General features: G+C 54.0%; 1 long non-coding RNA gene across 2 annotated transcripts in view; it reads right to left on the bottom strand.

Annotated features, from left to right (window-relative positions):
* Positions 1-2481: 2481 nt before the first annotated feature.
* LOC120398340 overlaps positions 2482-15568 on the bottom strand; it is a 37520-nt gene continuing 24433 nt past the window's right edge. Inside the window, exons 4-5 of one of the 2 annotated variants that reach the window (XR_005594328.1) lie at positions 12041-12111; positions 11687-11803 (exon numbers count right to left, since the gene is read on the bottom strand). This is a non-coding gene — a long non-coding RNA (uncharacterized LOC120398340). Of the gene's footprint in view, positions 2995-11686; positions 11804-12040; positions 12112-15568 lie in introns of those variants that run through there. The other variant, XR_005594329.1, reaches the window with a different exon arrangement.

Raw genomic sequence — 15568 nt, 5'->3', positions numbered from 1 at the left:
ACTGCACACCCTACCCACCACAGTCTGTGTCCCTGTTTCAACCCTTTGACGCGAAATCATTATTAAAGAAAAGGTTTTTAAATAACAATGCTCCATTACCTTTATTTTTACACGTGTGTTGGAAGGGGGCAAACGGGGTGAACGGGGTATGAGACTGCAGAGGAGAGTCAACAGTAAATGGGTAAAGAAACATGGCCAGGTTCAGCTTCTCTGTAAAGCAACTGGACAGTCATAGGTTACCCTGCTCTCTGAGGAACCTAGCTTTCAAAGCCTCCCGGATGCACAGCGCTTCCCGCTGGGATCTTCTAATGGCACAGGTGTCTGGCTGAGCGTAATCTGCAGCCAGGCGATTTGCCTCAACCTCCCATCCCGCCATAAAGGTCTCCCCCTTGCTCTCACAGAGATTGTGGAGCACACAGCAAGCTGCAATAACAATGGGGATATTGTTTTTGCTGAGATCCGAGCGAGTCAGTAAACTCCGCCATCTCCCCTTGAGACGTCCGAAAGCACACTCCACCACCATTCTGCACTTGCTCAGCCGGTAGTTGAAGAGTTCCTTCTCACTGTCCAAGGCACCTGTATAGGGCTTCATGAGCCAGGGCATTAGCGGGTAGGCTGGGTCCCCGAGGATCACTGTAGGCATCTGCACAGCCCCAACAGTTATTTTGTGGTCCGGGAAGAAACTACCTGCCTGGAGGCGTCTAAACAGACAAGAGTTCCTGAACACATGCGCGTCATGAACCTTGCCCGGCCACCCGACGTTGATGTTGGTAAAGCATCCCCTATGGTCCACCAGTGCTTGCAGCACCATTGAAAAGTAGCCCTTTCGGTTAATGTACTGGCTGGCCTGGTGGTCCGGTCCCAGGATAGGGATGTGAGTCCCATCTATAGCCTCACCGCAGTTTGGGAATCCCATCACGGCGAAGCCAGCTATGACAACCTGGACGTTTCCCAGGGTCACTACCTTCGAGAGCAGGAGTTCAACGATTGCGTTGGCTACTTGCATCACAGCAACCCCCACGGTAGATTTGCCCACGCCAAAGTGGTTCGCTACTGACCGATAGCTGTCTGGCGTGGCAAGTTTCCAGAGGGCTATGGCCACTCGCTTCTGCACAGTGAGGGCTGCTCGCATCCGGGTGTCCTGGCGCTTCAGGGCAGGGGACAGCAAGTCACACAGTTCAAGGAAAGTGCCCTTACGCATCCTGAAGTTTCGCAGCCACTGTGATTCATCCCAGACCTGCAGCACTATGCGGTCCCACCAGTCCGTGCTTGTTTCCCGGGCCCAGAATCGCTGTCCCATAGCATGAACATGACCCATTGCCACCATGATCTCCACGGCGCGGCGTCCCGTGCTTTCTGACAGGTCTGTGCCAGTCTGAGACTTCATGTCCTCACCGCACTGCCGTTGCCTCCTCGCCCGATTTCTCAGCATCTGAATGTTGAAGAGGTGTTCGATAAGGTGCGAGGAGTTGACAACGGCCATAAGTGCAGCGATGATCGCAGCGGGCTCCATGATCGCGGTGGAGTGCTGTGGCGTCCGCGCTGTCACTTATAACAGGAAAAGTGCGTGAACTGATTTCCTGCCGACTGTTGAATTCTGACAGTTACCCAAGACCACCCTCGACACAGTTTTCCCCCCCAGCATGCATTGGGGGGAAATCCCAGAATTCCAATGGGCAGCGGGGAGTGCGGGAACTGTGGGATAGCTTCCCACAGTGCACCGCTTCCAAAGTCGACGCTTGCCCCGTTAGTGTGGACTCACACAGTCGAATTAGTGTATTTAGTGTGGATACACAAATTCGACTTCATAAGGTCGATTCCACAAATTCGACTTAAGTTGATTCGAAATAATCTTGTAGTGTAGACATACCCCAGGACCCAACAGCACCCACGCAGCCTTCGGCACCAGTTTCACTGAATCTGTTTTAAATCACACCCTCGTAGCTCTGCGTGTAGACAAGGCCCGGGAGCGGCAGGTCTATCTGAAGCTGCTGGAGCCTGGAGGTACTTAAAAGCAGCAGCTGATGTGGCTCCAGGAGAGCCCTTTGCCACTGACTGCAGCGGAGGCAGGAGTCGGTGTTATACTGGGGGCTAGCCTGATATTAATCCCTGTGTGAATCGTGGGCACAGATACAGGCCTCGCCGCAGCTGTTCTGACCGTTCCCAAAGCGCAGAACTGCAGCTCAGGGTACAGGGTCGCTCTAGCAACCTGAGCCCAGAGCTAGGAGCCAAGAACCCCTGGGGTTTCATCTTTGCTGTGGCTGCCGGGGGTCGCATAGTCAAAGTCCCTTTTCCTCGGTATCTCCCCCCTGCCCCGAGCAGAGGTGAGACTGTTCGAAAAGCCAAGTGCTACATGCTGGCACTATCCCAGGTGCCACATCTGAACAGGTCAGAGGCCACAGACGCGTTTGCTGGCCCCATCACACCACTGGGCAGGATTAGCAGCCTCAGGGTTGATGCCGGGGTGGGGGTTAGAACTAGGCCAATCAACCCTGCATAGGTAACATTAGGTGCTCACAGACCATGGTGAGAAAGAATCTAGACATGCCTGCAGCTGTGACACCCTTGCCTGGGTTCATGGGTGATAATGTCCTGCCCTCCTATGTTCACTCAGTGCAACTGCTATGCTGGCTAAAGCTCACCCGGTTGCCCTCTAGCATTTGGGCCACTTAAGGGATAATAGCCTACGATTGCTACTACCTAAGGGAGATACTCCTTTGGCTCAAATAATACCAGCCTGTTCATGGGGTGCTGAAGACCAGGGTTCAAAGTCACACGGTGGGGTTTCCACTCAAGTGTGTGTGTGTGTAACACAGCAACCTGCTGAGGACAGAACTTCTCCGGCATCTGCCTGAAGTGCAATTTGGTTTCCACTAAGTGCCACTGAATTTTGCTCTGCGACTCTCAACCCTTCTGGACGAGACATTTTGAGGACTAAACAGGGGTAATCACTGCGGCACTGGAAAGGAAGCAGAGTCCAGGAGAGACGCTTTCCTACAAAGCAGACAGGGGAAGAGGGTTAAAATAGCCCCGATTTAGCTCTTCATATAATGAAGTTGTTATTTTTCATGCCACAAAAATCCAAATCAAGGTTTTGAATGTCCCAGCTGGCTAGTGGCTTGGCATCAGCCCCCTATCAGCCTCCCCAACTTTGAGATCTTGGCTATGCTCCTGGAGAACTACACGTGCCATCTGTTAGGGCGTCAGTTCACAGACCAGCATGCGTCCCCTTGTTCTTGAGCTGCGCATAAAACGCCCAAAGCCCAGCTGCAAAAGATTCATCCCCATCACTGGAGATGGTGCAGACAGCTACAGCTAATCACCAGCCGTCAAAATATACCTGCTGCATGAGATCACGGCTCCTCTGAAGTGCTGGTCTGTGAACCCTGATTGATTGCATGTTCCCTGGCTTTCGAGCAGGTGGAGTACAAGGCACGGCTGATGTGTTCAATGACACTGTTATTCTGCACCAGACGATGGGGGATGAAACAGTGGAGCATTTGCACACGAGTGGCTTTTAAAGCACGGCAAACGGCTAAGGCAGGGGTGGGCAAACTTTTTGGCCTGAGGACAACATAGGGTTTCCGAAATTGTATGGAGGGACGGTTAGAGGAGGCTGTGCCTCCCCAAACAGCGAGGTGTGGCCCGGCCCCCGCCCCCTATCCAACCCCCTCTGCTTCTCGCCCCTCCCCCAGGACTCCTGCCCCATCCAACCACCTCTTTTCCCTGTCCCCTGACCGCTCCCAGAACCCCTGCCCCTGCCTGCCCCCCACCGCCCCATCCAACCCCTCCTCTCATTCCTGACTGCCCCTCAGGACCCCTGCCCCATCCAACACCCCTGTTCCCCGCCCTCTGACCGCCACAACCTCTATCCACACCCCTGCCCTCTGACCTTCACCCTGAACTCCCCTGCCCGCTATCCAACCCCCCCTGCTCCCTGACCACGCTGCCTGGAGCACCGGTGGCTGGCGGCGCTACAGCCGCGCTGCCCAGAGCACCAGGACAGGCAGCCGTGCCACCCAGCTGGAGCCAGCCACGCCACAGAGCACCGGGTCTGCAGCTGTGCTACCCTGCAAGAGGTCACTGCCCCACCGCCCAGAACATTGCACCAGCCAGTGAGCTGAGGCTGCAGGGGAGGGGCCGGGGGCTAGCCTCCTGGCCAGGAGCTATGGGACCAGGCAGGACAGTCCCATGGGCCGGATGTGGCCCGCGGGCCGTAGTCTGCCCACCTCTTGGTTAAAGGAAAGAGATTGCCCAGGGCCCTGCACAATGCAGTTTGCACTGGCCAGGAGCTATGGGACCAGGCAGGACAGTCCCATGGGCCGGATGTGGCCCGCGGGCCGTAGTCTGCCCACCTCTTGGTTAAAGGAAAGAGATTGCCCAGGGCCCTGCACAATGCAGTTTGCACTGGCTAGGTGGGACTGGGGCTGCCTGAATTCCAGTTCATTTCAACTGGGTGCAAAAGCGGCTCCAACCAAGAGTTTGCTCCTGAGAATTTACACCAGCAAAGGGTCTGGCCCCGAGAGAGCACCCTTCCTATTGGTCACAGCCTGCCGTTGGCCTCCGCCCGCCTTAGCAATGCGCACACCATCTATCCCTGCCCAGCTCACCTCCGCTGCTGAGCAAAGACGCCAGCACCAGCCTTTGTGCTTCAATCCAGACCGCACTTGACATATGCAGCGTAGGGAGGACTTGGACTTGCTCAGTCAGCTTCTCCTCCTCGCGGACTTTACATCCCATAGGGCTGTCCTCACAGACGGGTTAAAGCCAGGCCAGGGCCCTAGCTCCGTGCCACACCAGGCACGAATTTCAGGCTCAGGAAAGGTGCCCTTTGTCCGTTTCTTATTACCCACAGAGCAAGGACAGCGACGGAATTCGTCCCACCCACGTGCCTCAACCTTGCCCAGGAGAGACCAACCCAAGGCAACAGGAGAGGCGTCGAGCCTCCAGGATCCACGCCGGGCTTGACCTCATTCCCAAACCATGGCCATGATTTGAACCAATCCTGCCCACTGGTATATGGGTGGAGACCAACAAAACCATTTCACACAGGCCCCCCAGGGGAATAGGTTTCAGCCTTCGGTTAGCCCCAGCAAGTTAGGAGGTGAACGGATTGGAGTCATCTAGCCCCGCATGGGAAGTAGCACTGCTGAGCTCCAGGTTAGGTGGTTAGATCATCAGCCGATGCCAAATTAAATCATCACCCAGTCAAATCACTGCAACAGCTCCGGGCAAAGCAAACACGGAACCCGCAAGCAGGCTGCATTCGGCAACGCAACTAATGAGAGAGACACCGACGCCTCCTCGCTCTGGATAAATCCCCCACCACGCGTGCCCGCCCTTGGCTCTGGCTCCGATGTGTTTGCACAGCAATACAAGAAGGTGCGAGCCACTCAGAATCGTTCCATATCTCCAGGAAACTAGGACACACGCTAATAGGCTCTTAAATATTCCTGCCCTGTCAGCAGAGGGAAAAATAATGCAGAAAACCCCCATTTTAAATAATACAAGGGATCTGCTGCAAAGCCAGTGCTCTAGTCTGCAGCCCCCTGCAGGCAGTGTGACCCCTGACCTCCTATTCCAGAGGCAACCCCCTTTATATTCAGGCTAACCCCAAATGTAACACCTACTCCTGCCTCCGCTGCAGGTCAAATGGGGTAGAATCATAGAATGTCAGGGTTGGAAGAGACCTCAGGAGGTATCTAGTCCAACCCCCTGCTCAAAGCAGGACCAATCCCCAACTAAATCATCCCAGCCAGGGCTTTGTGAAGCCTGACCTTACAAACCTCTAACGAAGGAGATTCCACCATCTCCCTAGGGAACCCATTCCAGTGCTTCACCACCCTCCTAGTGAAATAGTGTTTCCTAATATCCAACCTAAACCTCCCCCACTGCAACTTGAGCCCATTACTCCTTGATAATCAAAATAGCCCATTACAGAAATGGTGGTTCCATATCTCCAGGAAACTAGGACACCCACTAACAGGCTCAGCCATTACACACATTGAATGTATTTCCCCATGTTAAGTATTCTCACACCTCTTGTCAAACTGTCTGTAATGGGCTATCTTGATTATCACTACAAAAGTTTTTTCTCTTAATTAATTAGCCTCTTAGAGTTGGTTGGGCAACTCCCACCTTTTCATGTTCTCTGTATGTACATATATCTCCTCACTATATGGTCCATTCTATGCATCCGATGAAGTGGGCTGTAGCCCATGAACACTTAACCAGATAAATTTGTTAGTCTCTAAGGCCTGGTCTACACTGGGGGGGGAAATCGATCTAAGATATGGAACTTCAGCTATGAGAATAGCGTAGCTGAAGTCGACGTATCTTAGATCGATTTAGAATCACTCACTTCGTGTCCTTGCAGCGCGGGATCGACGGCTGTGGCTCCCCCATCGACTTTGCTTCCGCCTCTCACGGAGCTGGAGTTCAGCAGTCGACAGGAGAGCAATTGGGGATTGATTTATCGCATCTACACTACACACGATAAATCGATCCCCGATAGATGGATCGCTACCCACCAATCCAGTGGGTAGTGTAGACGTACTCTAAGGGTAGGTCTATACTTACCCGCCGGGTCGACGCGTAGAGTTCGACTTCTCGGAGTTCGAACTATCGCGTCTAATCTAGACGCGATAGTTCGAACTCCGAACGCGCTCCCGTCGACTCCGGAACTCCACCATCGCGAACGGCGGTGGCGGAGTCAACGGGGGAGCCGCGGACTTCGAGCCCTCGGCGTCTGGACGGGTGAGTAGCTCGAACTAAGGAAGTTCGACTTCAGCTAAGCTATTCGCGTAGCTGAAGTTGCAAACCTTAGTTCGACTCCCCGCCCCCTTAGTGTAGACCAGGCCTAAGTGCCACAAGTACTCCTGTTCTTTCTGTAACCTGTAGGTCCTTTTCTGCAGAACTGCTGCCTAGCCACTTGGTCCCCACCCTGTAGCAGTGCATGGGATTCTTCTGTCCTAAGTGTAGGACTCTGCACTTGTCCTTGTTGAACCTCATCAGATTTCTTTTAGCCCAATTCTTTAATTTGTCTAGGTCCCTCTGTATCCTATCCCTACCCTTCAGCGTATCTACCACTCCTCCCAGTTTAGCGTCATCTGCAAATTTGCTGAGGGTGCAATCCATCCCATCATCCAGATCATTAACGAAGATACTGAATCGGGCCCCACACCTAAGAGGGCCCCGCGCCCAAGCCCTGGTACGGCATACCGGCAAGAGCCGGCACACCACACCGGCGTGGCCCGGCTTCCCAGGGGGCAATTTAAAGGGCCTGGGGCTGGAGCCCCAGGCCCTTTAAATTGCCACCAGAGCCCCACTGCTGGAGCCCTGGGGTAGGGCTGCAGGGTTCAGGGGGCTATTTAAAAAGTTCGGGGCTCCCGTTGCTTCTACCGCCCCCGTCCTTTAAATAGCCGCTGGAGCCCCGCCGCCTCCCCAGGGCTCCCTTGGATATTTAAAGGGCTGGAGCAGTAGAAGCAGGGGAGCCCCGGGCCCTTTAAATAGCCCCCAAGCCCCGGGCGGCTGCTGCTGCTACCCCAGGGGAGGGAGGAGGAGGAGGAGGCACTTACCATACAGTGTGGGTTGTATCACCTGTACCCGCACCCCCTGCCCGCAACCAGCCCTGCACCCCCTGCCCTGCCTGAGGTGTACAATAAAGTTCCTCTTAACCAATGACACAATGTACATAATATATAATTTTGTTATTATTTATATAGTTATGGAAAGTAAATAATACATGGAAGAAATAAAAGGCGCTGTTTTTACATTTTTTTTTTTAAGTCATCCCTGCCGGGGCCCCGCCGAAAATGTACGAATTGGGCCCCGCACTTCCTAAAGCCAGCCCTGTCCCAGGGTGACGCTGTGCTTTTTGAGATGCTATCCTTGGGCTGAGACTTCAAAGCAAGGGGGTGGCCAGTTGTGGTTATTTAAAGAGCCCCTAACGAGATGTTATCCTGTGTCCCAGCTAAATTCCCACTGGGGTAGCCACGTTCTGCCTCCCAACTTGCAGGCTGGTGAAATTCCCTTCCCACACTAAGTTGTTCAGCCACCACATTCCACCCCAGAAGTAGGTGCATTGCAGGGATGGGAACTGTAACCCCACTGCAGTACAGTGCACCTATACAGTTTGCACAATCGTTTTGTCCAAACCTCAGGCTCTAACTGGATGAAGAGGCACTGTCTGAAATCCCAAATTCATTATTAGTTCTGCTGTTTTAATTCAGTTTCAGAGACTTCCCCTTATGTTCCCCTGGGGTTTGACTTCTGGGCTCACAGCTTTATGCTGACAGGGTTTCCAAGTGAAATGTGGATGGCGGGGGGTGGGTTAAAGAGGTGAGAAAGACAGAGCTACAGGAGAGAGCAGGAAGGAAAGAGAGCTCAGGAAAGGCTAGAGAAAGACAAAGGACATATTGTATTCCTTTTGAAGCAGCAAAGAATCCTGTGGCACCTTATAGACTAACAGACGTTTTGCAGCATGAGCTTTCGTGGGTGAATACCCACTTCTTCGGATGCAAGCAGTGGGAAGCAGTTAGAACCAGACTAACATGGCTACCCCTCTGATACTGTATTCCTTTTGTCTTTGTAAGTAGGGTGTGGGCGCTGTGTTGTGTACCTGTGAGCATGAGTGCTTGGTGTGGCTGCTGGATTGCATATCATAGAAACATAGGGCTGTGGGTGGGTGTGACTAGCACTGGTGTGTGTGTGTGTGTGTGCGCGCGCGCAACTCAAGTGTGCATTTGCCAGGGTGTCTGATTGTGCCAGGGGTGGCCCCGATCCAGCAGAGTTTTTGAGCACATGGATTGTCCCACTGGTTTCCATGAGCCTCGTTATTTATTTGTGGCAGGGCCTAACAGCTCCATGGGAGATCAAGCCCCCGGGGTGCTGGGTGCTGTACAACCACAGAGCGAGACGGTCCCTGCCCCAACAGCTGACGTTCTAAACAGACAAGACAAAGAATGAAGCCTGGGGGAGAAAGAGGCACCAAAAGGTGCTGTGACTGTCACACAACAGCAGAGCTGGGATTAGAACCCAGGTCTTCATGTTGCCTATCCCCTAGGCTACATAGCTTCTCCCTGTGAGTCTGCATTGGCAGCTGTTGGAAGTGGTAGTCAGGGCATTAGCCTGGGTGTGGAAGAAAGCCCAAGGAGCAATTCCTGCTCTGCCACAGACTTCCCACATGACCCTGGGCAAGTCACTTAGCTTCTGCTTGCCTCATATCCCCTTTGGACAGAGAGGGAAAACAGCCCTGCCCTGCCCCTAGGGGCGTGTGAGGATAAATACCCTAGAGACCGAGGAGCTCAGGTACCACAGACAGGCACAAGTGCATGCCGGGCTCTGGGAGAGGAGCTAGCCCCTGCAGCGTAGCTGAGGCGGGCTGGCTGGCGGTCGGCAGCTGCAGCCCACTAATGCTGAATCACGCCAGAGGACCATTGCATTGCAGCAGGAGAGGGGGATGGGCGTGGCTGGGTCTAGGAGGTGCCATAGAGGGGCAGCGCGTTGGCACTCACGTGTTATCCACGATCCAGCAAGGCCCAGGACACTGAATTTTGGGGGAGAGGGAGCTGTACGCAAGCATCCCCTTCCCCCGACCGTGGCTAACAGAGCCAGAGTGCATGGCTTGGCTGGGATCCTTGTCCAAGTGCAGCAGGAGATGCTGTTACGGCAGATGAAGGCAGGCTTGGCCAGGTGGCAGATGGAACAGAGCTGCCGGAGCCAGGGCTGTCAGTTTGATCTATTTAAAATCAATGCCAGGCTCACAAGAGCAAAGAGGTAGGGACAAGACAAACAGGGAGCACAGACGATAGTGGGGGCCCGATCCCGAGCAGCAAACTCCCATTCAAGTGGCCGAGCCCACCAAGTGGCCAGGGGGAGAAGAGGCCGCTTGGATCTGGCCCAGAGAGAGCAGGTCAGACAAGGGGAGACAGGAGAGCGGGTGGGGAAAGATCAAAATGAGACCAAGAGCGACAGATAAAAGTCAAGCGGAGAAAGCAGAACAGAAGTGCCGGGGGCCAACGGCCGACTCCTACACATGTAGCTGCTCCGAAGAAAATGGCGGAGCCAGAAGCTGAAAGCACGACCCCTCCTGCAGCAGGGAACGAGCACTCCCGCCGCTAAGTGCCCTTTCAGAGCCCAGATCAAAGGGGTTTCGAAGTGGGAGAGCTTTTGGAAGTGAGTGTGGGTGGGGCTGGGAGTGCCCAGAAGCCTAGGAACGTAGGGCTGGACCCTGAGAGCTCATCTCCATCCATCTCCCTGCATTGAGACAGGACCAAGTAAATCTGCACCAGCCTGGACAGGTGTTTGTCCAGCCTGTTCTTAAAACCTCCAGTGCTGGGATTCTCCAACCTCTCTTGCACAGGGGCGCTTGAACAGGGGGGAAGGGGTCATGGCTTGGGCACCGGTGGGTACCCACTTCTAGGGAGCTTCTGCCCTTGGGAGCTATTCCAGTTCTCAACTATCCTTGTAGGTTAGAGAGCAGGAGAAACTTCTGACCTCTATTTCCCTTGCTGCAGATGAAGCCCATTGCTTCTTGTCCTACCTTCAGTGCACCTGGAGAACAACTGACCCCTGTCCTCTTTATAACTGCCCTTAACAGATTTGAAGACTTCCTAGGTTCCCCGTCAGTCTGCTTTCCTCAAGCCTGCACAGGTCCCCTGTTCACCTTTTCCCTCACAGGTCAGGTTTTCTAAACCTTGGATCATTTTGTTGCTCTCTCCAAGTTGTCCACGTCTTTCCTAAAACGTGGCACCCAGAGTTAGACACAATACTCCAAGTGAGGCCTCACCAGTACCGAGCACAGAGGGACAATTACCTCCCCCGTCTCACATACGAGAGTCCCGTTAACACACCCCAGGCTGAGATTAGCCTTTTGAGCAACCGCATCACATTTCTGATTCATTCCATTTGTGACACACTATCGGCCCAGACCCTTTCCCGCCATACTGCTGCCTACCCCATTTGCAAGTTTCCTCCCTTTGAGCCTGGGGTTCACACCCAGGGCACAGGCAGAAGAGCCGCAGCTGCTGTTCAGCTTCCTCGGGTTTTCCTCCAGCAGCTGAGAGCAACGTTCTTTTCCATACGGGGCTAGAGGCTGTCACCACCCCAGAACGGGCCAACGAGCGCAGGAGAGGTGTCTAATTGGTACCAGTGCAGCTACTGCCACCCCCACGGCTTTCCTGTTGGCTATTCCTGGTGGGTCTTAATCCAGTTCCTAATAAACCCACCCAAGGAGCCTCCTAGAGGGTCTTCCAAGCTGGAGCCAAACGAGTGGCATGTATTATCCAGTCCTGCTTTATGAACACTGGATGTGGCCTTTTGGTTAGGCCCCTGGCGGTGGTGCCGGTAGCCGTGAAACTCTTGAAGGTGGGCAGCAAGGACGCTGGTCTCCCTCCCAAGATCAGGAGTTCCCCTGCTTTCTTCACCCACCAATGAGCCTGCCTTCGCTTTGGAGAGGTTCTCATCAGGGTGAAATGCCCAGGCTTTCATCCCGTAGGACAACTGAGGTGCCGCTTGTGGTCTGTCTCGAGTCACATTCAGGCCCGAGTTACTGGGAACCCTGCAGAACTGAACGGTCCCTCCTAGCCTCTTAAGCTATTAAATGGGGGAGTGGATGGCGAGACTTCCTCCTCCAGGCTGAGAACCCACAGACTCACTTCACACAAGCCAAACAAGCAGCAGCGAACCTGGACCCTCAGATAGTCGTAAACCCGCGAGCAAGTGGCAGAAGGTTCTGCCTCCCAGCCAGTACAGTTGCACGTGTGAGGTCAGACAGGATCCAGCAGCCTGGCCCTTCGCACAGCTGGTGTGAAATGACAGCGCAAAATGGACTTCAAAGGATTGATAGGAGGAACCAGAGCCTTATGGACCATGCACCCTGTCCCTGCCACCTCGCTGCCCGTCCTCTATCTTACACCCGGCACCCAGCCTTAACCGAATTAGCTAATTCAATTTCTCCCTGCACTTCACTTGATTTTGCTGCATACTGTATTTGCCTAAGGAAATTTAATTTGACATTGTCAAACCCCCAATACCGTACCTGCTTTTTGCTGAGTCAGACGCTCGCAGCTGGCGACGCTTCCCCGGCCGCAGAACAGGACAGCGACGTTGCTGCAGCCAGAACCAAAGCAAATAAAAGGCCTTGTCAGGGGACTGGATACCATTCCCATCCCTTTAAAATCAGCCACAAGCACTCGGAGGCCGCAGCTGTGTCTTGAGAAGTCTCTTTCTACCACACCGTGGCAAGGTCAAGGTGTTTATAGCCATACTCCTCATCACGGTAGTAGATACATGCATGAAACAAAAAATACCCCAGTGTAATTTCAGTGCTGGAGATTTTAAACACCACAGTGTGAATTTTGTGGTGGGGAAAGTGCCAGGTGATTGCATTGGAGGTGGCAGCTAGCCATCCCAGCTGAGACCTGGCCCCATTGTGTTGGGTGCTGCACATGGGGTGACCAGATGTCCTGATGTTATAGGGACAGTTCTGATTTTGGGGGCTTTTTCTGATATAGGCACCTATTATCCCCCACCCCCTGTCCCCATCTTTTACACTTGCTATCTAGCCACCCTAGCTACACAGTCAGAGCCAGTGCCTGCCAGGAATCTATTTACAATTGAAATAGACAAAAGTGAGAGAAGCAGAGGCCCAGAGATGTGTCCAAGGCAGTGCCAGGGCTAGAACTCACATCTCCGGAGTGCCAGTGCCATACCCAGCCTCCCACTAAGTGGCAGCTCTGAAACCTTGGCTCCCACAGCAGCAGGGCAAGCTTCTGGTGCATCTTCCCTTCCAGCGCCGAACAAGAGACCATGCCACTAACGGAGAGAAAGCCACTCGGTCTCCAGGCCCCATTCATCCTTGGTCTCCTTGCTGAGACTGGAGCAAGTTCTCAGTGGTGGCAGATGACAGAACAAGGAGCAATGGTCTCAAGTTGCAGTGGGGGAGGTCTAGGTTGGATATCAGGGAACACTATTTCACTAGGAGGGAGGTGAAGCACTGGAATGTGTTACCTAGAGAGGTGGTGGAATCTCCTTCCTTAGAGGTTTTTAAGAGCAGGCTTGACAAAGCCCTGGCTGGGATGATTTAGTTGCTGTTGGTCCTGCTTTGAGCAGGGGGTTGGACTAGATACCTCCTGAGGTCCCTTCCAACCCTGATATTCTATGAAGTTACTGCCAACTGCAGTGGGGGCTTGCCTGACTCTGGACCTGCCCAATGTGACAAAGGCTGAGAACTGGCAAAAATTCGTCTCAGCTAAGAGCATCTGATGGTTGTTCAGCTTCTAGGCCCAAGGCAGAAATTGAATCAGCGATTTAGGAATCTAGCAAGTTGCCTACCCCAGGGCTTCCCAGCTCAAAGCAAGTCAGTCCCAAACCAGTTTAAGAGCCTCCCACCAGCAGCTACACCAGTTTAACTAAACGGGTCAAGTTTCTGTGTAGACAAAGTTGGACTTGATCAACTCCCACTGCCTGTTATGGGAGTGGGAAGGGGCCCTCGGTACAGAGAAGATTCAAACTAGCGATTAATATTTCTGCTCAATTAACCTCTCCCCTCTGCCTCACCAGTGCCTCTGTCGAGATGTAAACAATTTACATACAGGCAGACTGAGAACACTGTGTGTGGATGGGTCAGGAGTCAATTGAGAGTCGTAATGAGAGAGCGGCTGAATTCAAGCCCTGGGATTGGGCCAGCCTTTCATTCCCAGGCAGCTCTGGCCAAAGCCACAGAGAAAAAGGAAGAAATAAATTCTCAGCTTGTCTCTCACTAATGAGACCTGTCTCCGCACATACAAGCCCTCCCATGGCCGGAGATTCAGCCACACGTTATGGGAGATAAATGCCTGCTGCGCGCAGACAGCTCTGCAATGATGAATCATGCTGGAGATCACCCCAGCTCCAGCAATCAGCCAGACCCAGGAAAGAAACAACACACAGCAGCCTTTGGCTCCCAGCAGAGCAGGGTTGGGCATGGGCAGAAATTGTGGCCTTAAAAGGGCTGAACTCTGGTAACTCAACTCAGCACCCGGCCAGCACTGGCGTGTTTGCTTTTCACGCTGCATCATTAGGATATGGCCCCCCCATGAAGGGAGTGCAGGTCATGGCAGCCCTGGGAAATGACCCTAACCGAGAGACCGTGCCCCCCGCATGCCCAGCTCTGCCCCAGGAGCCCCGCACAGGGTAGGGTGGGGTATTCTTATAGCCTGGCTATTCTGCGCTCTTGTGAAGCCCCGTAGGGAGCTTTGAAGCAGAGGCCCAGCATAGGGCTGCCCTGGGTGAGCCAGCCCCTGCATTGTGAAGGTGCAAACTGCCTTTCCTGTGTCAGCAGAGGGGTGAACCCCTCCTCCCTTAAGGCTGAAAATAGTGGAAACACAGGGGGCAGCATAGAAGGCTGCAGAGTTGGTGAAGCTACCAGGGTGCCGGGGGGGGGGTAAGGGGGGGGAAGGGTGGAGCATGGGTGAATGCTTCACCTCACTCCTCAGAGTGGAAAGGGACCAGATAGGATTCAGGAGACCTGGGTTTAACTCCCGGCTCTGCCACTGGCATACTGGGTGACCTTGGGCAAGTCACTGCACCTCTGGGTGCCTCAAGCTGCCCCCCTCCCCATCTGTAAAACAAGGAGGAGTCTGACCGCCTTTGCAAAGCGCATCCAGATCCTGCTCCCTAGCCAGGCATCCAAGGCGCTGCAGTTGTGAAAATAATTCAAGAGGAGAAGCACTACAGGAGAGCGAGGCATTATTACGGAGGAGCAAGTGGCAGCACCACTGTTAAGGCCGCGTTGAGCCCCCGATTTGAAACAGAGCTGGGGGAAGGGTCTTGCTAGCCCCCGAGGGAACAGTGGCTGCTGGTTTGCCACAAGAGCACTGGGGAGACCAGATGGCCTGGGTGCGTGGTTCCCACAGCAAAGGGTTTACTCGAGTGTCTGCAGAGGAAAGGTTACAAAGTCCTGTCCCGCCCTCCCCGTCATTCCCTGCTTCTTGGGTTCTTCTAGGCCCGGGTCTGAGGGGACACAAGGCCTGCAAAAAAAATCTCAGCCGTGGGCAGCTGTTGTGCTGAGCCCACTGCTTATCCTACTGCCCAGCCTCACCGTGTTTCCTTGAGCTTTCCCTGGCTACACGCACCTGTCGTCTCTTGCGCTATACTTGGACTGTAACCCTAGTGCAACGGGGCCCTGCTCCAGGATCAGAGCACTGCTAGCTGCTACTGTAATACAAACAAGTGCACTCCCCCCACACCCCCACCCCACATGCACGAAGAAGGCCTCAGCTCCAGGCCAGTGTTAAACACGCAAAGAGCTAATCCTCCTTACGTGGCCTGGCCAGCCGGAGTTTCACCCAGATCAGCTAACAGGTGGCAGGACCGCAGGAAGAGTGGTTGAAAAAGGGAAGCCAGGAAGGGCATTAAACAATGTAGCTGCCTGTTCTTGTGCTTTGTATGGCTTGTGTTGGCGGGGTATGCGGTCAGGCAGCTTTTACTCACACCTACCGCCGCTGCGTGTGGGTACGGCGGGGAAATCGGCCACACAGGGACAGACCAAGGAACAAGAATTGCACAGCGGCTGTTCAGCCTGAGC

This window comes from Mauremys reevesii, linkage group 2, assembly GCF_016161935.1.
Source record: "Mauremys reevesii isolate NIE-2019 linkage group 2, ASM1616193v1, whole genome shotgun sequence".
NCBI lineage: Eukaryota > Metazoa > Chordata > Testudines > Geoemydidae > Mauremys > Mauremys reevesii.
The sequence above is the reverse complement of the archived record's forward strand: the minus strand, read 5'-3'. Positions and strand labels throughout refer to the sequence as shown.